The sequence below is a fragment of the Microcaecilia unicolor genome, chromosome 1 (genome assembly GCF_901765095.1).
Source record: "Microcaecilia unicolor chromosome 1, aMicUni1.1, whole genome shotgun sequence".
In the NCBI taxonomy this organism is placed as follows: Eukaryota; Metazoa; Chordata; class Amphibia; order Gymnophiona; family Siphonopidae; genus Microcaecilia; species Microcaecilia unicolor.
The window spans coordinates 629,158,710-629,186,186 of record NC_044031.1 but is presented as its reverse complement, the minus strand read 5'-3'; the positions used below and the strand labels follow the sequence as shown (position 1 = coordinate 629,186,186).

At 45.5% G+C, this 27,477-nt stretch overlaps 1 protein-coding gene across 1 annotated transcript in view; it reads right to left on the bottom strand.

Moving 5' to 3' along the window:
• HSF1 (heat shock transcription factor 1) overlaps positions 1–27,477 on the bottom strand; it is a 379,429-nt gene that overhangs the window by 12,002 nt on the left and 339,950 nt on the right. The gene's annotated exons all lie outside the window — the stretch shown is intronic.

Genomic DNA, 27,477 nt, shown 5'->3' with positions numbered 1-27,477 from the left:
GAATGCGCTCCCGGTGGGCAATTTGGAGGTTTGGATTCCAGATTGAGGGTGTATCCTAATTGAACTATTTGAAGGACTCACTGGTCGGAGGTTATGAGAGGCCATCTTTGGTGAAAAAATATCAACCTCCCCCCAACCGGCAAGTCGTCCGGTACGGACACTTTTACAGAGGCTATGCTTAACTGGAGCCAGTCAAAAGCCCGTTCCCTGCTTTTGCTGGGGAGCAGCCTGGGAAGGCTGTTGAGAAGCAGGAGTGTACCTACGCCTAGGATAGGAATAGGGAGCCCTCCTCTTCCCCCAAAATACCTCCCAGATGACGAGGTAGCAGCAGAAGACGCCCGGTGGGAGAGAGAATCCATAGCATCATTATGCTTCTTGATCTGATAAACAAGATCCTCTACTTTTTCACCAAAAATGTTGTCCCCCGGGCAAGGAACATCCGCCATTCGCGGTGGGACCGAATGGTCCAGGTCAGAGACACTCAGCCATGAAAGCCTACGCATCACTATACCTTGAGCAGTGATCCTGGATGTTACATCAAAAGTGTCGACGTATCCCTGGCCAGGAATTTTCGACACGCCTTCTGCCTGACCACCTGGCGAAAAGGCTTGGCTTGCTCTGGAGGGAGTGCATCAACCAAGCTAGACAGCTGCCTTATCGAATCCCGCAAGTGAACGCTCGTGAAGAGCTGGTATGATTGGATCTTGGCAATGAGCATAGCGGCCTGATATGTCTTCCTCCCAAAAGAATCAAGAGTCCTAGCTTCTCTGCCTGGGGGTGCTGAAGCATAGTCTCTAGTACTCCTGGCTCTCTTGAGGGCAGAATCCACCACCATAAAATTGTGGGGTAACTGAGACCTCATCAATCCAGGTTCACCGTGGATCAGATACTGGGATTCAGCTTTCTTCGGGACCACATGGCCAAACAGAGGGGCCGACCAGTTTCGCATAAGGACTTCCTTCATTACCTTATGCAGAGGGACTGTACAGCCTCTTTAGGTGGAGAAGAATAGTCCAGGACTTCGAGCATCTTAGTCCTGGGCTCATCCTCAACCTCCACAGGGAAGGGAATAGCCGTAGCTATTTCCCGAACAAAAGAGGAAAAGGAAAGACTGTCCGGTAGAGATAGTCTCCTCTCTGGTGGAGGGGAAGGTTCAGAGGGAGTCCCATAAGACTCATCAGAAGAAAAGTACCTGGGATCTTCCTCTGACTCCCACGAATGCTCCTGCTCAGTATCAGATAAGACCTCTGCTAAGGTACTTAGACACTGAACCTGCCTTGACGCCGAGGAACGATGTCCTCGATGGCGATGTCGAGAGGCCGACGTCCGGTCTGACTGCGGCGAGGCTCCCTCCACCAACGTTGAAGGGGAGTCGACCTGGGTGGCAGTTGACGCTGATGCCGCAGGCGGCACCGCGGTTGGGGACCTCACTGCAGGAGAAGGGCCAGACACTGCTGCAGCACACAGTACAGAAGGCGAAAGCACCCCCCCCCCCCCCGACACCGAAGCTGACTGGTGTAGCAGTCCCTCCAGAAATTCTGGAAACAAGGCCCGGATGCGCTCATCGAGAGCCGCCATCGGAGAAGGCTGCAGGGTCGGTGGAACAGGCGGTGTCAGAATCCGTGGAGGCTTGGGAGCAGGTACCGACAAATCAGCACCTCCTGTATCGAAGGGAAGCGATCCTCTCGGCACTGCTTCTCGGGTGCTGACTCTCTCGACGCCCCTGAGCTTCCGGTACCGTGTGTCAAAGGATAACGATGACGGTGCTTCTTCGCCTTCACTTGACGCCTGTCATCGAGACTCCTTGGTACCGAGGACGTGGAATCCTCACGTCTCCTTGGGGCCGGGTTCGACGAAGGCCGGTCCCGACTAAGGCCTGCATAACAGGAGGCCTCAAGGCAGGTGGAGACCCACTCGACACCTCACTGCTCCCAGAGTGAGTTGGTCTCTGAGCAGCCATTACCTCTCTCCCCGATGCCGACGACCTCAGTACCAATGTCGAAGGACCGGATCAAGCCCGAAAAAGCTTTTCTCGTTGGGCTTCTCGAGACGCTTGGGTCGGTCTCGTCATATGAAGACACAGACTACAAGCGACTGGACTATGGTTGGGCCCAAGGCACTGGATCCAACAGGCATGGGTATCGGTACCTGAGATGGTCCAGTTGCACCGAGTACAACGTTTGAAGCCGCTGGGTGTCTTCGATGACATGGAAGGGAAAACGGCTTCGGCGAAATCAAAAGACGCGATTGTGCCTGTAAAAGAAAAAGGGCACAAAAAGAATAAGGGAATAACCCGACCGCTTGGCCTACAACTGGCCGCGTCGAAAAAGAAAGGAAACTTTAAAAAGGGAAGAAAACAAACAGAACTACATGATCCTTTTTTTTTTTAAATTTTTAAATGAAGATAATAATAATAAAATAAAGAAAAGAATTAGAAGAAAAAGGCGAAAACTCATCAAAGACACTTTCCTGGGCCTGAGAGGAGCGCAGAAAAAAAAACTACCGCACCTCAACGTGGAGAAAAGAAAACTGAAGAGCCACGCTCACTTTTTAAATTTTACAGTGGAAAATTTACCGTTTCCTAGGCCGACACGGACATCGACCCACTTGTGAGAACAAGCAGCATGTTTGTCCTCAGAGAATAAACTATTTTGTACTAATTTTTCTACTCTATTCTATAGAATACAGTAATAAATGGCCAAATTTAAGTGAGGCTGTCCTGTTTCCTGATGAGTGCATCTTAACTGTTGTTGTAATCTGCCTTTGGAAGCCTGGCATTATAAAGATGGAATATATTAAATGGAAGTAAAATTCAACCCTCCTTTTATTGGGGAACATGGAATCACATCTTTACTTCATATTTCTTTATATTTTAGATACACAAATGGATTATTCTGTTTTGAGCATGTTTCAATGAGAAGTGGTTTTATAAGTCAAAATAATAAAAATATTTTGTTTCATGCAGGTCTCTCATTTGTTTAAACATAACTAAATATAAGCCCATAATGAAGCACATTGGTTTTCCTATATTTTGTTCTTGTGATGACTTATATTGTGCCAAAACTAAAAACTCTTTTTTCTGGACAATAATAAAAGGAGCTCATTGTGAACACTATCTACCCTAAAGGGTCGTTTTGTGGTTGCACATGAGGAATTGTGATACTGAATAAATAAAAGTGTATTTTTGTTCCTAGTCATGCATCCAAAGGTTATATAATCCTTTCAAGAAAGCCACTTGTTTAACTTATTAGTGGAACATAACCACAAAGGGATGATAGCATTGTCAATGCGATACTAAAACCCAGCTAAGGAACAGGTTATTTTGAGTTAGTCTTCACTGGACCAAACTTGCTTTCCTTGTGCCATCACCATCCAGTTGGAAAGGCAGTGCCTTAAAAGGTGGAGGATAAAGGATTTTTTTTAAAAATTTGACATTTATATTTCACATTATCCCAAACAAACTCAAGTTCAATGTGGCTTACACTAGAAAATAGAGTGAGACAGAACAGAATTCAGTATCATCATGGGAGCAAGTCGATGGATATGTCCGAAACATTTAACGATGAGATTAGCATATATACCCAACTGGGAATTTAAAATTCTGTCCTTTAATGATGCCACATGTACAGAAGTCATAGCCATATGTATAGACAGTTATTCAAATATTATCACATGCATACACAACAGGCATCCATACGCACATTGCAAAAGTAAATAACTTCTACAGCACAAAACAGTTTATACCAAATTGTTTAACCACCTGTAGGATTCGCTTTTGGGTTTAACAAACACCATCATGTGCACATAAGGTCTGGATAAATGAATTAAAACAAAGTTTAAAGCAAATGCCCATAATATATAATACTTGGTAGCAATAATGAAACAGTGATGGAATATTCACATAGCACTCAACCAACAGAGTTACTTTCCACTGAACATATTTAACTTTGTATGAACTCTGCGGCTGCTTGCTACTTATTTTGTGTTTTGGTGGTGTATTGTTTGCCTGCCTAATAAAATCACACTCATCTATATACAGGACACAAAGATTCCAATACAACAATAAATATATAGAACAGAAATGGACAATGTTGGCATACTTAGACTGACTCTGGACAGAACTTCTGCATGAAAGAAGCCCTTCTCTCATTATTCAATACCTCTCTTTGAAATAGTAGTAATAAAAAAATCCAATATATTTTATAATTTACCACTGTATTCCACAAAATAAAAAGATGTTAAATGCTCTAAAGTTTCAACCTATTTTAGAGCTTAGTGGAACGCAGGGCATGCTACAAGAGGTAACGGTATAGGATCCACTGGGAAACAGTGATCATAACATGATCAAATTTGAGCTAACTGGAGTGAAGTTTCTAAAGAAATCTACTACAGCAGCATTCAATTTTTACAAGGGTGACTGACAAAATGAGGAAAATGTTTAAAAAAAAAAAAAAAAAAAGCTGAAAGGGTCATCCGCAAAGGTTAGGACTTTAAATCAGGTGTGGACATTGTTTAAAAATATCATCTTAGAAGCCCAGACCAGATGTATTTAACGTATTAATGAAGGTGGAAAGAAGAGCAAACAACGATCAGTGTGGTTAAAAGGTGAAGTGATAGAGGCTATTAGAGCCAAAAGAGAATCCTTCAAAGAATGGAAAAAGGATCCAAATGAAGAAAATAAGAAGCAACATAAGCAGATGCAAAGCAGTGATAAAGAAGTCTAAAAGAGAATATGAAGAAAAACTTGCCATGGAGTAACACCTTTTTCAGGTACATCAGAAGCAGAAAGCCTGTTAAGGGAATCCGTAGGACAGATCATGAAGGAGCAAAAGGGGCACTCAGGGAGTACAAGGCCATAGCGGAAAGACTGAATGAATTCTTTGCTTTGGTCCTTGCAGAAAACGTACCTGTACCGGAAAATGGTTTTCAAGGGTGATGCGGAGGAACTGAAAAATCTTGGTGAACCTGGAAGACGTACTGATCCAAATTAAGTTAGATTGCATGCGCCCCAGGGAAGAACTCACATATGAAATTGTGATCTGCTGTTTAGTCAGTAACCTGTCATTAAAATCGTCCATAATACCTGAAGATTGAAAGGTGGCCAATGTAATGCCAATTTTTAAAAAGGATTCCAGGGGTGATCTTGGAAATTACAGCCCAGTAAGCCTGACTTCAGTGGCAGGAAAAATAATGGAAACTATTATAAAGAATAAAATTATGTAACACAGACAAGCATGGTATAATGGGACAGAGTCAGCATGGGTTCAGCTACAGTGGTGGAAATAAGTATTTGATCCCTTGCTGATTTTGTAAGTTTGCCCACTGACAAAGACATGAGCAGCCCATAATTGAAGGGTAGGTTATTGGTAACAGTGAGAGATAGCACATCACAAATTAAATCTGGAAAATCACATTGTGGAAAGTATATGAATTTATTTGCATTCTGCAGAGGGAAATAAGTATTTGATCCCCCACCAACCAGTAAGAGATCTGGCCCCTACAGACCAGGTAGATGCTCCAAATCAACTCGTTACCTGCATGACAGACAGCTGTCGGCAATGGTCACCTGTATGAAAGACACCTGTCCACAGACTCAGTGAATCAGTCAGACTCTAACCTCTACAAAATGGCCAAGAGCAAGGAGCTGTCTAAGGATGTCAGGGACAAGATCATACACCTGCACAAGGCTGGAATGGGCTACAAAACCATCAGTAAGACGCTGGGCGAGAAGGAGACAACTGTTGGTGCCATAGTAAGAAAATGGAAGAAGTACAAAATGACTGTCAATCGACAAAGATCTGGGGCTCCACGCAAAATCTCACCTCGTGGGGTATCCTTGATCATGAGGAAGGTTAGAAATCAGCCTACAACTACAAGGGGGGAACTTGTCAAATGATCTCAAGGCAGCTGGGACCACTGTCACCACGAAAACCATTGGTAACACATTACGACATAACGGATTGCAATCCTGCAGTGCCCGCAAGGTCCCCCTGCTCCGGAAGGCACATGTGACGGCCCGTCTGAAGTTTGCCAGTGAACACCTGGATGATGCCGAGAGTGATTGGGAGAAGGTGCTGTGGTCAGATGAGACAAAAATTGAGCTCTTTGGCATGAACTCAACTCGCCGTGTTTGGAGGAAGAGAAATGCTGCCTATGACCCAAAGAACACCGTCCCCACTGTCAAGCATGGAGGTGGAAATGTTATGTTTTGGGGGTGTTTCTCTGCTAAGGGCACAGGACTACTTCACCGCATCAATGGGAGAATGGATGGGGCCATGTACCGTACAATTCTGAGTGACAACCTCCTTCCCTCCGCCAGGGCCTTAAAAATGGGTCGTGGCTGGGTCTTCCAGCACGACAATGACCCAAAACATACAGCCAAGGCAACAAAGGAGTGGCTCAGGAAGAAGCACATTAGGGTCATGGAGTGGCCTAGCCAGTCACCAGACCTTAATCCCATTGAAAACTTATGGAGGGAGCTGAAGCTGCGAGTTGCCAAGCGACAGCCCAGAACTCTTAATGATTTAGAGATGATCTGCAAAGAGGAGTGGACCAAAATTCCTCCTGACATGTGTGCAAACCTCATCATCAACTACAGAAGACGTCTGACCGCTGTGCTTGCCAACAAGGGTTTTGCCACCAAGTATTAGGTCTTGTTTGCCAGAGGGATTAAATACTTATTTCCCTCTGCAGAATGCAAATAAATTCATATACTTTCCACAATGTGATTTTCCGGATTTAATTTGTGATGTGCTATCTCTCACTGTTACCAATAACCTACCCTTCAATTATGGGCTGCTCATGTCTTTGTCAGTGGGCAAACTTACAAAATCAGCAAGGGATCAAATACTTATTTCCACCACTGTAAGGGAAGTCTTGTCTCACCAATTTGCTTCATTTCTTTGAAAGTGTAAATAAACAAGGATAAAGGTGAGCCGGTTGATATGATGTAGTGTATCTAGATTTTCAGTAAGCATTTGACAGTTCTTTATGAGAGACTCCTGAAAAAAATTAAAAAGTCATGGGATAGGAGGCAATGTCCTTCAGTGGATTAGGAATTGGTTATGAACATAAAAACACAAAAATAGCCATACTGGGTCAGACCAATCGTCCATCTAGCCCAGTACCCTGCTTCCAGCAGTGGCCAATCCAGGTCACAAGTATTTGGCAGAAACCCAATTAGTACCAACATTCCATGCTACTAATCTCAGGGCAAGCAGTAGCTTCCCCCATGTCTATCTGAATAACAGACTATGAACTTTTCCTCCAGGAACTTGGTCTCACAGGAAATGGGCATTTTTGTTTTAGCCCCAGACTCACCATTTTAATTTTTTTTCTCTCTCTCAAAAAAACCAAAAACAAAGGATACCTATTAAAGCTGGATCATGTTACAACAGTCTGCTTTAAGAACGACAGACTGCTTGCTGAATGACAGCTGTTTAAAACAAAAAAAGATAGACCGTCCTCCTTCTCTGCTTTAAAGGGTACAGAGAAAAGCCAAGCTGTTTTAAGATCAAGGAGTAGTGATCTGCGCATTATGTTTACTGGTCGCTTGTACCAGCTGCATGTATTCTCTCACGCAATGGCAATGTTCAAAGTTCGGTTGAAGAGACTTTCCCAGCACTTGTTTGCCATCATGTACAGAGCGGTAAAGTTGACATTGTAATGTTGCAAATTAAAAGAATTTTTACTGTAGGATCCACTGTAAGCAGACTGTCCACAAACTTCAGGATGATGAGTTTAGGCAACTGGCCCAGAAAGAAGTTTTTCTGGTTGGTAATGTGTGCTCCGGCTGGTATGCTAAACACCTTTAGCCCTACATGATCAACAGCATACTTGACGTTAGACTTCAACAGCGCTTCAGCATGACCCAATCTTACTCCTGGTGACACACTTACTCTTCATGAACAATGACGTTGACAGGATCTATACTTTGTATGTTCATTGGCATCACCGCTCATTAAACAGAAGGCATCTTTACTTCTCTTCAGTTTTATCTTAACATCTACCCTGTTGATCAGAAGTTTTTCTTGGAAAAACAGGTTGCTGTGTATATGACCCAGTAATTCTACATTCTGGCTACCGGATGTAAAGTGCGCCCTTTCGTTGAAACTGACGTCGCGACCGCCAGGGTCTGTCAATTCGTGGCTCTTAGCTGAAAACTGCACAGCCCGCTTGTTCGCTGTAAAGCTGAGAGAAACCAGAGCATGATCTCATACAACTGTCTCTGCAGAAAAAAAAGGAGGAAGTGTTTATTCTTAAAACAGCTTGGCTTTTGTTTATATGTACCTTTTTTTTTTTTTTTTAAATTTATAGAAGACTTTATTAAGCATTGCATAGGATAAACATTACATACTCAGTATAAGAGATTACACTTTCTTCACGCATTATGAGTCTAACATTGAGTATCTAACAAAAGAATGCTCTATCACCAACGTAATGCTACAACAATAGCTTATTGTACTTCCAAAATTTTTTTTAATTTTATACAGGTATTCCCCCCTTACTCTCCCCTCCCCCGTTTTCCCTTCCCTGTCAATATAAAGATCTAATTTTCCAATTTCTTGCCAGATGGACTCGGGCCACCGCCAAGGAGTTCCTCACCAATCCCCACTGATCAGATGTAATGCCCTCGGGTCTCTGCCCTAGCAAAAAGATCAAAGGATGCCACTGTACAGATCTGCCGAGCCATACCTGAAGTCGAGAGTACACACCTTTCCAGTAAGCCTGCGCTTTAGGGCCCAGCCACCAGATGTGTCCCATATTCCCCTCCCCCCCACACTTCCTCCAACAACCCTTTGAGACCTGTGTAAACATATGGTGTAATCTAACCGGTGTCAGGTACCATCTACAGAATACCTTTATAGCACTCTCCTGCATGGTCACTGAACGGGAGGATCTCAACAAGCCCTTTTCTAAGGTCAGTCAGCCTGTCTCCTATAATGTAAACCAACTCCTGTTCCCACCGTTTCCTATGCAATAAGGAGGTTTTGGAACCCATCACTAAGTAGGCATACAAATAAGATATCAGTCGTCTCGTACCCTTTGAATCTACACACACCTCCTCTAAAGGGTGGATATCCCTTTTCAGACAACCTATGTACGCCTGGCCTTTCAAGAAATGTTGTAATTGCATATAGGCATATCGATCCCCTTGTGCAAGACCAAAATCAGTCTCGAAGGGTACAATAGTCTCACCCACATGCAATTGTCCCAACATGTCCAATCCCACTTCCGCCCATCTGCAAAAAATGTTATTTCCTATACCCAGGCGAAACAAAGGATTGTCCACTATCGGGGACAGTCCTGACACCAATGGTTGCCTTTGCAGAAACAGAAGATCCCAGTAATAAAAGGTAGCCTGTACTGTAGGCGGGAACTTATCCACCCTACCTCTATGTTTACCAGCGAGCCATATTAGATATCCCAACTTCCGAGAACCCACCATAGATTGTTCAATGTCTACCCACAGCTTATGATCCTCTCTTCTGAACCAGTCTACCGCCGCCCTGAATTGTGCTGCACAGTAGTACCAGAGAGGGTTGGGCACCCCCAACCCTTCCTCCCGTCTACTCTTGTATAACAGGGCTCGAGGTAACCTGGGTCTCTGTTGATTCTATACAAATCTAATCAAGATATCCTGCAGCCCAGACAAAAAAGCTCTAGATAACCGCAGGGGGAGTACCTGAAACAAATACAGGAGACGAGGCAAGATGTTCATTTTTATCGCCGCTATCCTCCCGAGCCAGGAGAGACCCATAGACCTCCATCTATCCATATCTCTCTGCACTTCCCTCTTAAAGGACCGGATAGTTGGCAGCAAACAGCTCAGACAACTTGCCAGTGATCTTCACTCCAAGGTAACACATTTCACTACCCTCCCACTTAAAAGCAAAGGACGATTTCAATGTATCCATCAAATTCGGGGGGATTGCAACCGCCATTCCCGTTGATTTGCTAGCGTTCAGTTTGTAACCCGACACCCTCGCATATTCCTCTATCATTCTCATGAGGTTAGGGAGGGAAATCAGCGGATTCGTTAAGGACAGGAGAACGTCATCTGCAAATAATGCAATTTTATATTCTTGTGCTCCCACCTTAACTCCAGTAATATCCTCATTATCTCGAATCGCCTCTGCCAAAGGTTCCATCGCCAGGGCAAACAGTAGAGGGGACAATGGGCATCCCTGCCTCGTTCCACGACCCAATGGAAAAGCCTCAGAGTTCCCTCCATTCACCCTGACACAGGCCGTCGGCGAAGAGTATAATGCCTGAATCCAGGCTCGATATTGCTGGCCAATCCCCGCTCTATGCATGACCTTATCCAGGTATCCCCAGTGGACCCGGTCAAACGCTTTTTCCGCGTCTAGCAAAAGCAGTACCACTGGTCTGGATTTTGTCTGAGCTGCGTAAAGTAGGTCCACTGCTCTCCTTATGTTATCCATAGCTTGGCGTTTGGCTACAAAGCCCACCTGGTCAGGGTGAATTAAGCTAGGGAGCACCCTCCCCAAACGATTCGCCAACACTTTTGCCAATATTTTCACATGCGAGTTAAGTATCGAAATTGGTCGATATGAGGCACAGTCGGTTCTATCTTTGCCTGGTTTTGGTATCACGGCCAACCACGCCTCCAGCATTGTCTTAGGGAGGGATACTCCCTCTCTCACCGAATTAAGTATCATCGCCAAGTAAGGTGCCAAGACCCCCGCATATGCCTTCAAAAACTCGTTCGTGAAACCATCTAGTCCCGGCACCTTCCCCGTCGGGAGCTCTTTTATAACCCGCTTGATCTCGTCCACCCCCACTGGTTCCTCAAGTTCCCGTCTCAGTGTCGGACAAGGTCGGCAGTCCCCTGTCCGCCAAGTAGTCCTCTATTTTCTCAGTCTGTACAGTTTCATAGTATTGAGCAAAGCATTTCCTGATCTGTGCAGATCTATGCACTACCCCTCCCTTGTCATTCCTGACTCTCATGATTTGTCGGTCAGACCTCAGCTTTCTCAATTTGGCTGCTAGCATTCTCCCTGGCTTATTGGTACCCTCATAAAAAATTTGTTTTACCATTGCATGAACAAACCGCAAACTGTCCTCATGCAATGAAGCAATCTCAAGCCTCATATCTTGGAGCCTCCGATAATCAGACACCGACCCCGTGGCCCGGTATCTGGCCTCCAAAGCCCCCACCCATTCCATACATTGAATCAATCGTGCTTTATGGGCCCGGGCCTTCTGACCTGCACATTTAATAAAGTATCCTCTTGATACCGCCTTAAAGGCATCCCACACTATTCCTAGGGATGGTCCCGAGTCCATATTGATATCGAAATATTATTTCATGACTGGGGTAAATCCAGCCACGATTTCCGGGTCTTGTAGCAAGCTATTATTGAATGTCCATCTTTTTTTCTCTCACCTCCTCTCGCAAGGAGGGGAGCATCATCCAGACCAGGGCATGATCTGAAATAGTGATAGAGCCTATACCCGTTTCTCCTTCCCCACCAGACAGTGTTTTATCAAGAAAGATATAGTCCAATCTTGAGTAAGAAAGGTGCACAGGGGAATAATAGGTATAGTCACGCCCTCTAGAATGCCCCAGTCTCCACACATCATACATTCCCATTTCTTCCACAAAATTTTTCAACCCTCGAGAATTCCTACAATCCACTGGAGCAGGGGGAGCCGATCTGTCCAGGCTTGGTTGCATAGTGGCATTAAAGTCCCCTGCCACCAGTACCTTACCTATAGCAAAGGATTGCAACTCTCTCAGGAGACGCAAAAAAAACCAAAACCGTCCTGCCCTTCATTTGGAGCGTAAACACTAACTAATGTATATTCCTCCTGCTCCAACATTACATGTAGAAAGAGAAATCTACCCTCCCTGTCCCTTTTCAGGTGTAGAATTTGCATCTGGACATCTTTATGGGCTAATATAGCCACCCCCTTTTTTTTTGCACCCATCTCATCTGAGGCACACACCACATGCGGGTATTGCTTAGATGACAGTAACCCTTCATGTTTCTTTATTAAATGAGTTTCTTGCAAAAAATACTACATGCAACTTCATCATCCGCAGTTCACGCATTAAGGCGTGTCTTTTATATGGAGAGTTTAGACCCTTTATGTTGTTGTAAGTAAGCAACTTAAGATCTGCCATGGGTCAAGCTCTGATCTGCATCTAGTTTTGATGGAAGACCCCTTCCCTTACCCAGCTGCCCCACCCCTACCCAATCTCCCACTCCCTCCCTGCCCCCTCCCCCACTGAGTCTTCGCCAACCACCAACCAGCGCCATTTAGCACTACTTGGGAACCAGAAGAATGTGGCCCCCCTAACCAAATCTATATTAACAATACAAACTGTAACATAAAGAACTATGACCCCCCAGTCACCCCAACTCCACACCCCACCAAACATATACATTCACATATGCATCTCTAACCACCCATCTAATAGATCTCTCAAAGTCTCCTCTCCCCCAGGAATCTTTTCCCTTAGACTCTTAAGGAATAAATTGTCTCCAGAATCTGCATAACCGCCAGCCATATCAGCCCACCAGTCTTTCAGGTCTTGGATCTCGCAGTCTTGGCAGTTTTCTCCACAAGTTTCCATCTCCATCGGCAAAGCCGCCGTCTGAGTCAGACCTGCTTCGTGCAGTCGCTTCCACGCAGCTTCCATGCTTTGACATCTTTGCTGCTCTCCGTTGAGGTTAAAACATATAGCAAATGGGAAAGCCCATCTATAAGAGATCTTCTCCTTAGTCAGTACTTCTATAACCGGCTTCATTGCTCTTCTCAGGCTCAGTGTAAACAATGAAAAGTCTTGGTATATCGCTACTCAGGCTCCGTTAAATTCCAGGTTAGGCGTCTGGCGGGCCTTTTGCCAGATCTGATCCTTACACACATATGTGGCAAAGCGCACCACTATGTCTCTTGGCCTATTTTCGCTAGCCTGGCCCAGCGCTCTGTGAACCCTTTCTATGCCCATCTCATTGGGATTAAATTCAGGACCCATCAATTGTGTGCAGAGAGCACAAACCACTGCTGGAACATCTTCCTTATCTCCGTTCTCTGGGATACCACAGAACCGGAGGTTTTGTCTGCGACCACGATTCTCGAGGTCGTCCAGCTTATAATGGAACTCCTCGGGGGGTCACGTGATGGCAGGATCCTAGGCGGACGTCCCGCGGCTGCTCTCCTCTCCATAGCTATTAAAACAGCTTTTTTTCTCTACATTACACCCCAAGCTGAACCCTCAAACTATAGTGAATGGAAAGAGGCAGTATCGGTAGTACTGACTGAGTGATTAAGGAGGTTTGGGAGCGGCTTTCAGGGTATGCCGGCAAAGACCTCGCGACCACAGAAAGGGCGCAGAACACAACACGTGGCTAAAATGGCGTCTGGAAAGGAGAAAGAAGAGACTCAGAGTCCTGCTCCACCTGTGGTTGCATTACAAGAAACAGCGATTCAAGAGATCATGAAGCACATGGCAGCAGTCCTAGACGACAAATTATCGGCTTTGCATGTCTTTATGGATGAAATGAAAGAGAGCATGGCAGCCCAGAGCACGCGCATACAGATGGCCGAGGAACGCATCTCCCAGCAAGAAGATATGGCAAACAGCATGAACTCTCATCTGTCTGCCTTGGAAAAAAGGTGCAAAGTGCTGGAAGAGAGAGTAGAGGACCATGAGAATCGGAGCAGACGCAATAATATCAGGCTGGTGGGAGTGCCGGAGTCTGTTAAGGAAAAGGAGTTATGGGACTTAGTGGAATCCTGGCTACCGAAAGAGTTGGGCATGGAGTTAGAGGGGCAGCGGCTCAAGGCAGAGCGGGTGCATCGAGTGGGAGCCCTCAAAGAACAGAACAGCAGGTCACGCCCAGTAATAGCCCGCATATTCAACTATGCAGAGAAGGTTCATCTAATGGAAAAATATCGACAACGGAGGAATCTGACATATCACGGGGCTAATGTGCTGATCTTCCAGGACTTCTCACCGAAGGTGTCAGAGCTCAGAAAGCGGCTGTCCCCATACTGCTCTCAGCTTTACAATAAAGGGATCAGGTTCTCGCTGCAGTACCCAGCGAAGGTGAGAGTGATGCATGAGGGCCATGTCCTGTTTATGGAGAAACCGGAGGAGCTTAAATTGTTTGTGGAGAAATTAGAGTGAGAGGGAGAATGGAAACAGAGGTAAAAGAATGGAGACCGGAACTGAGTCTTGTGAAATTGAAGTGCAATGGAAAAGGAGCTCCTGGTCGATCAGTGTTTCAATGACTTTCAATGTTGCATGGGAGCTGCTGGACATCGCTTTTTGTTTTTTCCTCTTTTTCTTTCTTTCTTCTTCTCTTTGAGGATTACAGTATTGTGTATTAAGTGTCAGCAAATCAACAGAGCTGGGACACTGCATGAGAGCGCGAAGGAGAGCTGGCTTCCGGCTCGGGGAGGACTCTTTCTCGGCAAGAGGATAATAAAGCAAAGTCCTGACCTGAACAGCTGCAAGGAGGTTTCGCATAATACTGGGATGGCAGCTGGTGAGACGCTGTTACAGCAGGATCGTCATGGGTAGATGTTACTACTCTGGACTTTCAAATGTTTAGATGCTTTGCAGCCTGTGTTTGTTATATGTACTGATCACTTAGTGGGTTGAGTACAAAGAGTTAACAAAGTTTAGGGGGAAATGTTCTGTTTGGTGGGTTTCCTATTGAAATGTTATAAGGTGTACTGGAAGTTCCTATAGGCACACTGTTGCAGGGAGTGATAAGTAGTATGAATTCTAGATTACGCTTTTGTATATTGGGTGGTTCAAGGAGGGGATAAGGGGAGGGGGGAGCAGCTTACTTCAGTGAGGGTTGTAACACTGGTTGTTCTTAGAAGGAGGAAGGGGGGGGAACTAAGGGTAGAGTTACAAGTGAGGGAGGAGGAGGCAGGGAGAGTTTGTGTGGAGGGAGGGGGTGGGGCGTATGGATGGCGTGTGTGGTTTATGGAGTGTGAAAGCGGCAGAAGGGGGAAGGGGGGAGGGCAGCATGAGGGATGTGTAGGTGGGAGAGAGGGTGGGGACTTGGGGGGTGGGATAGGGAGAGGAGGGAAGGGGGCTCCTGGAGTAGGGGGGACTACAGCCTGGCGTGCAGACAGGAATGGAAACAGGAGAAAGTCATTTTTTGAGTGGAAGGTGGTGAGCTGGGACACTGCCTTTGGATATCAGGTAATCAGCAAGCCCACCAGATGCATGAAACCACATGGGTAGTTTGAGATTTGGGTCCTTGAATGTGGATGGTATCCATTCCCCTATTAAACGCTCTAAGGTTTTGTCTTATTGTGCCAGGATGAAAGTTGATGTACTTTTTATGCAGGAGACACATCTCACGCAACAAGAACATAGAAAACTACAACGAGGCTGGGTGGGAGAATTAGTCTCCTCGTCCTTCAACAACAGGCAGCGGGGGGTTGCCATTCTGTTTCATAAAAAGCACCATGTTACTACACATAAAATAGTGCAGGATCCGGAAGGTCGGTATGTTATTTGGTTGGGGGAGATAGCGGGTCAGAGAGTAGCTCTATGTTCTATATATGCTCCCAATGTATACTCCCACTCTTACTTCTCGGGGGTATTGGCGCAGTTGGTGGCGATTAGCGGGTACAAGTTGGTAGTTGGGGGAGATTTTAATATTACTGCAGACCCCCTGATAGACTGCAAGCCAGCAAAACCACGTCCCTCGGCGTGGACAGATAAAGGGGTAAACTTTCTGATGAAGGAATTGGGGTTAATTGATGTATGGCGCATGCTGAACCCAGAGTCCTACGATTATACGTTTTTCTCACAAGTGCATGGAGTGTATGCGAGACTGGACTATTTATTGATAGATTCCTCTCTTCTATCGAAGGCGCATGCGGCAGAAATAGTAGACGGGGCAGTGTCAGATCACTGTTTGGTATGGGTGGATATACAATGGAGACAGGGCAGTGAGACGCGGATGTGGCGAATGAACCCTACCTTGTACTTAGATTTGGAATTTCGCACTTTTCTAATGCTAGCATGGGACAATTATATAAAGGACAACGATCCAGAGACAGTGAACCCTATTGTGTACTGGGAAGCGGGGAAGGCTGTACTTAGGGGACACATATTGGCGTATACAGCGAAAAAGAACAGGGAGAGAAATGAGCGCTTAGTTACCCTGTCAAACCAATTACAACAGTTAAGAGGGAGATGTGCCCGTCAGAAAGATGAGGAGATGAAAAAAGAGTATTGGGCGACACGGAAATGCATTAATGATGTCTTGAATGAAAGAGCAGCCCAGGATATAAACGTGTATAAATATAATCTGTTTCGATGGGGGAATAAAGCAGGGAAGCTGATGTCGTCCCTGGTGAAAAGTAGAGGGGCAAGGAAGATCATCACAAAAATAAAGTCGCCTGTAGGGGAGGTAGTGACCACGAATGAAGGTATACAAGAGGAGTTTGTGAGATTTTATAAAGCGCTATATAATAAAGGAGAGGTAGACAGGGAGCAAAGGGAGGCATTCTTCAAGGATATTTCTCTACCACAGCTATCCAATGAGCAGAGAGGCCAACTGAATGAACCGGTAGTGGGAGAAGAGGTTAGTCAGGCGATTAAGCGTTTAAAGCTAGCCAAAGCGCCGGGTCCTGATGGGTTAGGGCCTGAATTTTACAAGATTCTGGGTAATAAAGTCTGCTCCCCTTTTCAAGAATTATGTCACCACTTATGTATTTCCGGAAGAGCGGGAGGAGGTCTTACACATGCCCATATAGTAGTGCTTCCTAAACCTGGCAGGGATGAAGAGAAGTTGGGCTCTTATAGACCAATCTCGCTCTTAAATCAAGATATTAAACTGTTTGCGAATATTATGGCAAATAGGCTGGGAAGGGTTCTGCCTGAGTTAATACACACGGACCAAGCAGGATTTGTACCAGGGAGGTATGCCTCTTCTAACATCTTGAGAGCGTTGACAGTTATGCAAAGAAAAGGAAAGGCCCCCGGAGACGCAATAATTACAAGTTTAGATGCTGAGAAAGCTTTTGATAAGATTTTATGGGATTACCTGTTCTGGGTCTTACCTCAATTTGGCATTATGGGAGAATTTTTGGGTGGAATCCGAGCTCTATATAGCCATCCTACAACACAGATACTAATCAATGGGGCATTATCTCAGACTTTCTCATTGGAAAGGGGCACGCGGCAGGGTTGTCCACTTTCGCCCATGCTATTTGTACTGTCGTTAGAGCCCTTTGCTATTAAAATTCGCCAGACCAGTACAGTAGAAGGTATTAGATTGGGGTCCCAGGAAGTCAAAATTAATTTGTTCGCTGATGACATGCTAATTTATTTAGATAATGCCTCAGCAAGTGTCCATAACCTGGTAGATTTGCTCGTGCAGTTCGGGTCGTTTTCAGGCTTACGGATTAACTTCGATAAGTCGGAAGCTTTGCCGGTGTCATCCCCATGTACATGCAGGCAGCTGCCTAATTTTCCCTTGGCATGGTCAGAGGGTACACTAAAATATTTGGGAGTGTATTTACATAGAGACATGCGAGAGATTTACAGGCGGAATGTACTGGATAAGCTGGACAGCCTTAAGGTATTGTGCCAGCGCTGGAGGGATTTGCCGCTCTCCCTACTGGGCAGAGTAGCCCTCGTTAAAATGGTAATGCTACCAAAAATTCTGTATTCCTTGCAAATGTTGCCACTGTGGATTACACGCAAGGATGAGTTGTATTACAAAGGCTTCATAGGCACTTTTATCTGGGCCGGGCGTAGGGCTAGAATTAGCTTTGCCAAGCTAACCTTGCCCAGAGCTAAGGGCGGTTTAAACTTTCCAGACCTCCGCTTGTATAATGTGGCAGCCTTACTTAGATGGATCCACGAACTGCATGGGAGTACCGATAGATACGCACCGAAAAACATCTGGCAAGACGAACTTCTCCCTCACTCTGCATTTAACCTGATACAGAGGAAGGTGGGCAGGAAGGGAGAATTGCAGTTTTTGTTACAGCCGTTACAGAGGGCATGGGAGTGGTGGAGAGTAAGTCTGGGGAAGGCTAAAGGAGCATCTCCATTCCTGGCTGCAGTGGACAACCCTGATTTTCCAGCGGGACAAGGGGTGTCACGGTTTCAGATTTGGGCAAAAAATGGGTGTCGTTATGTGGGACATTTTACTACATCTGAAGAGGGGTCTTTCCCCTCGTTTGAGCAGACGCAGGCCAAGTGGAACCTAGAGAGAGCAGATTTTTTTCCATTTCTACAATGGAGGCACTATTGTGCCACGTTGATTCCTGCGAAGTCTCGGGGGCCCGCCTTCACCCGATTGGATATGCTGTTCTGTCAGATGCCGGAATCAGCAAACAAGCTGGCGGTGTGGTATGCCCTGGGGAAGGAGCAGAAGGAAGCTATTTTTTTTGCTGGCTTGGCAAGTTGGTGGGGGGAGCAGGTGGGAGAAGAGGTCACAGTGGATATGCTTTCTACTTACTTTACATTGGCCTTTAAATCAACCCCTAGTGCGAACTTGCAAGAGATGCAATTCAAGCTACTGCATGGGGCTTTCATAACACGGGAAAAGGGTAAGCGCATGGGACTATGGGAGGATAGTTCATGCACGAGGTGTAAACATAGAGAGGGCACACTAATTCACACTTTTCTGGAATGCACAAAGCTAGCTCAGTTTTGGAGGAAAGTATTGGAAACGCTGGAGTGCACGCTAGGGATTCCTATAGAGTGGTCTTATAAGACCCTGTTGTTGGGGGACGAGTCTCAATTAAGTGAGCAGGGCCTGCAATACCCTCAAGTTCGGTTTGTGGGTGTAGCCCTCTTGGTGGCACGTAAAACAATCCTGGCACACTGGACACTTGAAGAACCCCCGGTTGTCAATCTTTGGCTCGCCAGAATGAAGCAGATGGCTTGCTGGGAGAAGGAGCGCTATAAGTCCTTGGGACAGAGAGGACGGGGATATGGACATGTCTGGCAGCGCTTTGAGAAGTCGTATCTTGAGTCTCAGATTTCTCCAGGAGCAGGGGAGGGAGGGGGGAAGGATGGGGGGGGAGGGAAGGGAGGGGGGGAAGAACAATAAAAAATGAGATGGAAGGTTATACGTAATAATGGCTGAAATGATACTTGCTCATGTGTAAGGGGGAACTGCAGCTCCCGTACATTTATTTACAAGCTGAGTATTTCCAAGTTGAGAATTTGTTTGATGTTTGTAGTTGCTTATTATCCAGGATATACGAGTTGCTGTTGCTCTGGTGTCACTAGAGAGACTTTACAGACATGTCATGTATGTTGCAACATACGAAAACTTTGCCTGGTTTCTGTTATATGCCTTTCATACTTTTAATAAAAATATTAAAAAAAAAAAAAAATAATGGAACTCCTCCGCCTGCTCTCCCAGTTTTTTAAGGAGCTGCTCCACCTCCTCGTTTTTCTCTTGCTGTTCGTCTGCCCGCTCTTCTAGGGCCTCCCAGCTCTCTCAAGTCCACACTGACAGCATTCACATGCTCTAAAATCTCTTCTTTCGACGCACGGATCTCGGCCTGCATCACCTCAAAACATTTTGTGAAGTCCTGCGGGAGCTCTTGCACGGGAGCAGGCTCGCTCCACTCCTCACGGGAAGATGTCGACCCCGATTCCGACAGCCTCCGCGCCTTCGGGAATGCATGGCGACCCAGGCCTCTCTCCGTTTGTCTCGTGGAGGGCCTTTCGCTTTCGTGTTGTGGAGCGCAGCTTTTTTTACTCATGTCGCAGTTCTGGGTCTATCGCCTATATTCTGTAGTCGCGTCTGACTCCTGGAGTGGATTTTTAAGTCAAATGGCTTCTTATTAAAGGTGGGATAGCACCCACCTTTAGCAGGGCTAAGCGGCCATTCAGCTTCGTGACATCACTTCCTCCTCCTATACGTACCTTTTAACGCAAAAAGAGGAGGAGGAAAAGGACAGTCTTTTTTGTTTTAAAACCTAAAACGGCTATCATTCAGCTATCAGTCTGTCATTCTTAAAAAAGCAGACAGATCTAACATGATCCAACTTAAAAAGTTATTTTTTTTTTTGAGAGAGAAAAAATAAATAAAAACGGTGAGTTTGGGGTTTGAAAAAAAATGCCTATTTTCTTTCCTGTGAGAAAAAAGTGAATTGGTGTATGCGCAAATAAATGCTGCTGAGACTGTAGGGGGTGGTGCCTGTTTTTTTTTTTAAACTTCACTTCCTGTCATGTGACTGCAAGATGGCTGCCAGTAGTGGAAACAGGAAGTGATATAGAGCAACCAGTGGTAGCTGCCATCTTGGAAGTGGTGTGGCTATGACATCACTTCCTGTTACATCACTAGAAGGGTGGGGGCTTAGGGGCAGGGTTATGTAAAAGATAGGTGGAGCTTGGGGTAAGTCTATGCAAATAAGGCAGGTTAGGGGCAGAGTTATAAAGGTGTGGGGCTATATAACACCCAGTAGCATCATTATAGGGTACAGAGTGTGGGTGGGGCTTGGGCATGTCCTCATTTCTGATTGGCTGTTGGGAACAGAAGTGGGCATGTGTAACCTGTCAAAAATATGCAAACTAGCTTTGACAAAAGCTAGTGAGACATTACTTCCGTATGCTGCACAAGCTGGCATGTTTGAAAATATGTGAGATCAAATAAAAATACTACCAACAATAAAGAATGACGTGGAAGCAGCAGCTGATAAGTTTACTTGCTTTTTTTTGGGTGTATTAACATGGTGGCTACGCAGAGTAGATGGGGGGGGGGGGGGGGAGACTGCTTCAGCTTTCTGACATCATGCCATCTCCTGTTTTCAATCAACACAAAACAGCAGGGTATTATGAAAACCAGTGGAAAAAACAAACAAAAAACACGAAACAAACTAAGGCACACTCAGGGAATGTAGCATTAATAAAACATATCACAATATCATAAACCCCTAGTTTATGCAAGTCCCGGTATTTGGTCCATATCACGCTGTAGATCTTAGTTATCCCCCGGATGAGGCTAGTAGCATATCAAAGCCTTGCATTTTTTGCCAGTTTGGATTCCATATCAAAAATGCTGGTTTCCTCTTCCACTGAAACAAATTGTGAGCCTCAAAGCATGTAAACAGATAGAATTGATTGACAATCTCTCTGGGCAGCTGAATGTCTTCACATCATCCCAACAAATGTAGCCCAGGTGTGAGAGTGATCCGAGCACCAAACAAATAAGAGTTCATCTTCTATCTGCTTCCAAAAATGCTGAACACCACTACAACCCCACCGTATAAGGGCATAATCCCCCAGTCCCCCACATCCCTGCCAACATCTGGGGTCCACTGAGAAGAAGTGTGAGAAAGATAATGCAGTGATAAGTTCAGTGGAGAATGTTATACACAAATTTTTTGCTCTCTGTCATGCCCCTCACCTGTTTTCCGTAATCTCTAGCAGCATTCCATGCAGAAGAATCTGTTTTACTTCCTGGAAACCCTGCATTTCCTTTATAGCTCTGCAAGAGGGTGCTGGCTGATATCATCACTTCCTGTCTAGCAGCAGATAAGAAAGTTCCTGACTCAGAACCAGTACCTTTGCAACAGGTTGCCAAGCCTGGCCTAGAGTGAGTTCCAGCCCTGTTTCCTTAGTCCTGTTCCAGCCCTGTGTAGCCTTGTTATGGCCACTCCCTGGCCTTGACTTAGTCGGGCCAGCCCCCAAGGGCTCTCTTTACAGCCACTCTCCTCCCTGACTTGTCGGGGCACCCTCAACGGTTCTTTTAAGAGCCACTTTCTGGTCTGGTCTTTGTTGGGGTGTGACTCACCTGCTGCCAGCTGGGGCCACCTAGCCTTCGGGTTGGGTAGGCAGCATAAACCCAACTGCAAGACAAGGGCTCACCTACCCCAAGCCATGACAGATTGCAAAGGCCAGGAGCTCAGGCAAGTCACCTGCTTTGCAGCTGCTCCAGCAATTGGTTCTTCAACTCCAGCAACTTTCTGGATCTGTCAAGTTCTGACTACCCGCTTGTGCCATTCTCCAGGACCTCGCTCAGGAGGTCCAGCTACAATGAACTCAACTTCGACAGTTTACAGAAGCCCTTCGGGAGTATGTTCAGCTTGCTACGATGCAAACTGCAGGGCCACTGGTTCCGAACCTGCCTCCGGTGCCCGTTTCAGCAATACGACCTCCGGCCTACCTGTCGCGCTTTGATGGGAACCCCAAGGCATGCTGAGGATTAACCAGTGCTTCATGAACTTTGAACTACAGCCATACAGCTTTCCATCTGATCAAGTCAAGATCACCTTTATAATCTCTCTCCTTTCCAGGCAAGCGCTGGCTTCGGCATCTCCCCTGTGGGAGCAGAATGACCCGCTTATGTCCAAACTGATGGCCTTCTTCACAAGCTTCTGGCAGGGGCTTGACAAGCCAGGGCATCTGTCCTTGGTAGTCTGTGAGTTCTTACACCCATGACAAGCAATACTAATTGTGGGTCAGTATGCCATTCAATTCTGGACCCTGGTTTCAGAGCTGCAATGGAATCAGGAAGGGGGGTGTCTTTTGGCAGGGTCTGGCGAGGCACATTAAGGATGAACTGGTGGGACGGAATCTCACCACCAGTTTGGATGATCTGGTTTCCCTATGCATCAAGGTGGACATCCACTTTCAAGAGAGGACTAAGGAATGTGGAGGCAAATGTCATTCTACACAGTCAACACCCCAGTTCCAAGACCCCACAGTCACCAGCTCCTCCTGCCAGCCTGGAAGAAGAACTTCCCATACAGATAGGACATTCTCGACTTTCAGAGGAGGAGAAAAGTGTTGGAGAATGCAAGACCTCTGTCTACACTTTGCAGATCTGGGACATTATGCTAAGCGATGTTCCAGGAAACTGGGAAAACTTCAAGGCCTAGGAGTGGTGGGGGAGTGGAAAGTAAAAGATTGAGGATATGACAGATAGAAGGGATGACTGTAGGAAAGATAGTGCTAAGTAGATGGATGGGAATAGGATCAGAGAAGCAGGTAGTAAAATGTGCTGTTTCCTCCTCAGTGATTTCAGAAAAGGAAGAAAAGAAGGCAGAGACTGAAGAACAGTTGAAATAATGGACTGAGGGAAGGAGAGGTGGTGGTGAATTGGTTGAGAATTCAAGTTTAATCTTGTGAACCTTATCATGAAAATACTCAGCCAGAGTCTGAGAAGAAAGTGAAGGAGGAGTTGGAAATGAAAGCACTTTGAGGACAGAGTTCAGTGTGGCAAAGAGACGTTGAGGGGTTAAGCCAAGAGAGTTTCTCAACTGGATGTCGTAGTCCTGTTTGGCCAAGTGAAAGAGCAGACCGGAAGGTCAGCAAGAATTGAAATGTATGAAGTCAGTATGGGCATGGGATATCAGCCAAAGGCGTTTGGCAAATCGGGCACAGGAACGTAGGTATCGAATTCTAGAGGTCAGCCAAGGCTAGGGTTTGGTACACCTTAAAGAACGGGAAATGGGAGGAGCAAGAACATCCAGAGCAGAGGAGAGAATAGTATTATAGGAAGAGACAGCTTCATTGACGGATTTGGATAACATAGTGGTTGAGAAGAGATTTGAAACATAGGAAGACTGAGTAGAAGGGTCAATAGCCTGAATATTCCTAAATGTATTGGTTGAGATTGGATGGGACTGAGGGGGGAGGATGTTTAAGTGTGAAAGTTATCAGATGATGGTCAGGGAGGGGAAGAGCTGAGGTGCAGAAACTGGAGAATGAGAAGTTGGAGAAGATAAGATCAAGACAGTGGCCATTCTAGTGAGTGGGTATAGTGGAGTACAGTTGAAGATTGAAAGAGCATATTAAAGCGAGGAACTGAGAAGCATAAGAGTCAGAGGGATCATTAGCATGAATGTTAAAATCCCCAAGAATGAGGGAAGGAGATGAAGGTTCAAGAAAGAAGGAAAGCCAGGAGTCAAAGTCAGTGAGAAAGGAAGAAAGATTTATCAGGGGGTCGAAACGTGACTGCTATTCGGAGAGGTAGAGGAGAGGGGACTTTGAAGGAAGAAAAGCAGTGAGACTGAGGTGGAAGAAGAGGCTGAAATCTACAAGAGGGTGAAAGTAGTATGGGAGAAAAGGTAACCTCTATGAAACAGAGCCGCAGCTGAAGCACATTCTTCAGGGCAAAGCCTAATCTCAGTTAGGGCAAGCAGATGGACAGTATGAGAGATATAGAGGTCGTGGATGTAGGGAAGTTTGCTGTAGGCAGAGCAGGCATTCCACAGAACACATGAAAAAGGCAGAGAAGAAGGGGAGAGGAGAGGAACAGAAATTAGACTGGAGACATCACTGTGAAACCTGTACGAATAGGATGAGAGCTGATGTGGAGGACCAGGACTGGGGTTGATATCCCCAGCGGAGAGCACGAGACGAAGGAAGAGAGTACAGAGAAGAGTAGGAGAAGCATGACAACAAAGACGAAGATGAGATGTACTCAGACAGAATGGAGATGGTTGAATGAAAGGAAGGGAACGTTGAAGGTTGGCAACTGAGAAGAACGGAGAAGACAAAAGAGATGGTGAGATGATGAAAGCAGAATGTGGGAAATGTGCTCCTGCAATATACAGTGGTTTCAGATGGAGAAAGAGATTGGGAAGGGAAAGTACCAAGAAGAGGAGCTGTACTGGAGCCATAAGAAATATCAGAGAGAAAATACAAACAGTTTAGAGAAGATGTTTTGCATGCCTAATGGCACAAGGCACCAGGATCAAAGGCTCTGGGTGGATTAGGGTGGACCTGTGAGTCACCGCGAAGAAAGCTGTGAGGATATGCAGATAGGCTAATCCCGTGCTGGAAAATATTTTTTATTTTCCAGCATGGAACGTGTGTCTGGAGGCGGAGGGTAGGCATGCCTGCATTAATCGGATAGCATAAGCACATTACCGTTCATTACCCAATTAGCGTGGGAGTCCTTACCGCCTCTAAATAGGTGGTGACCATGCTAAATTCATGCATTTAAAACTAACTACCTATTCCTCTGATCCTATTCCCACCCATCTACTTAGCACTATCTCTCCTACTGTCATCCCTTTTATTTGTCATATCCTCAATCTTCCCACTGCGACTGTTCCTGATGCCTTCAAACATGCCGTAGTAACACCACTCCTCAAAAAAATCTTCATTGGACCCTACTTGTCCTTCCAACTAATTCTCCATCTCCCTCCTCCCTTTCCTGTCCAAGATACCTGAACGTGCTCTTCACTGTCGTCTTGACTTTCTTTCATCCCAAGCTATTATTGTTCCACTTCAATCTGGCTTTCACCCTCTTCATTCATTTGAAACAGCACTTGCTAAAGTCTCCAATGACATCTTCCTGGCCAGATCCAAAGGTCTCTATTCTATCTTGATCCTTCTCGATCTATCTGCTGCTTTTGACACTGTTGATCACAGCCTACTCCTAGATATGCTGTCCTCACTTGGATTTCAGGGCTCTGTTCTTTCCTGGTTTTCTTCTTATCTCTCCCAGCGTACCTTTAGTGTAATGGATCCTCCTCCACTTCTATCCCACTATCAGTTGGTGTACCTCAGGGAGCTGTCCTGGGATCTCTTCTTTTCTCCATCTATATTTCTTCCCTTGGTGCTCTGATCTCATCCCATGGTTTTCAGTTATCACCTTTATGCTGATGACTCCCAGATCTACCTCTCACCAGAAATTTCAGCAGGAATCCAAGCCAAAGTATGTCTGCCTGTCTGACACTGCTACCTGGATGTCTCACCGCCATCTGAAACTAAACATGACCAAGACCGAGCTTCTAATCTTTCCCCCTAAACCAACCTCTCCTCTTCCCCCATTCCCTATCTCTGTGGATAACACTCTCATCCTCCCTGTCTCATCAGCTCATAACCTTGGGGGTCATCTTCGACCCCTCTCTCTCCTTCTCTGCACATATTTAACAGACTGCTAAAACCTGTCGTTTCTTTCTCTATAATATCTCCAAAATTCATCCTTTCCTTTCAGAGCACACTACCAGAACCCTTATTCACACTCTTATCACCTCTCGCTTAGACTATTGCAACTTGCTTCTCACGGGTCTCCCACTAAGCCATCTCTCTCCTCTTCAATCTGTTCAAAGTTCTGCTGCACGACTTATATTCTGCCAGTGTCGCTATGCTCATATTATCCCACTCTTCAAGTTACTTCATTGGCTCCCTATCCGTTTCTGCATACAGTTCAAACTCCTCTTATTGACTACAAGTGCATTTACTCTGCAGCTCCTCAGTACCTCTCCACTCTTATCTCTCCCTACACTCCTCCCCAGGAACTCCATTCACTGGGTAAATCTCTCTTATCTGCACCCTTTCTCCGCCACTGCTAACTCCAGACTCCGTTCCTTTTATCCTGCTGCACCATATTCCTGGAATAGACTTCCTCAGCCTGTACGTCAAGCTCCATCTCCGGCTCTCTTCAAATCCAGAATAAAAGCCAACCTTTTTGACTTTTAACTCCTAACCCTTACTCACGTGTTCAGCACACATTGTTACCATTCCCACCTTTGTAACTTCCATATCCCTTATTTGTCCTGTTTGTCTGTCCTAGTTAGATTGTAAGCTCTTTTGAGAAGGGACTGTCTCTATGTCCAGTGTACAGCGATCCGTACCTCTAGTAGCATTCTAGAAATAAGTAGTATTAGTAGTAGTCACACGCTAATAGGGAAATTAGCACATGGCCATTATAAAAACACATCCAAGTGTGTGGCCACTTTATTGCTGCACTAAAGGAGGCTGCAGTGCTGGCCACGTTTTAGCACGGTTTAGTAAAAGGACCCCTTAGTGCATTCCATTTCTTTTCTAGTTGATACTTTTATAATTATATAATGGGTGGTATATCAAATGCATGAACTAGGAGTTAAATCAATAATTTATATTTGTGTTTTAAATTTCTTATACACTGCCTGGAAACCTCAAGGCTACTGAAGTAGTGTATATTCAGGTACAGTAGGTATTTTTCTGTCCCTGAGGGGCTCACAATCCAAGTATGCACCTGATGCAATGGAGGGTTAAGCAACTTGCCCAAGTTCAGAAGGAAGTGCATTGAGATTTGAACCAGGTTCCCCCAGTTCTCAACTCATTGCTCTATCAGGCTAAATACTAAATTACAAAGAAAAAAATAATGTTTGCTGTTAGCAGCTGAATTCTGCTGATGAACGTATGTGTCTTTTCCTACTCTCACACTGCCCAAAACCACAGCCCTTTAGAAAATCAGCTGTTTTGGCAGTTGGTGCCATTCTCTACCTGTAAAAAAAGACAGGGTTCACCATTACTATTGGCTCTCCACTGGTTACAAGTGGAGGCATGCATTCAAGGAACGTACGCTGGTCTTTAAGACACTATATGGGCTGGCTCCACCCTATCACTCTAATTGGGCTCAGACTGCAAATAGTAGTAGAGGTCATCATGGCACTAATTCTTCATTTTCCAAATCCACAAAATTTGGGATATAAAACTATTTTCTCTGCCAGTTTATTATATCAGGTTCCTGCTATTTGCAACTCTATTCCACAAGATGT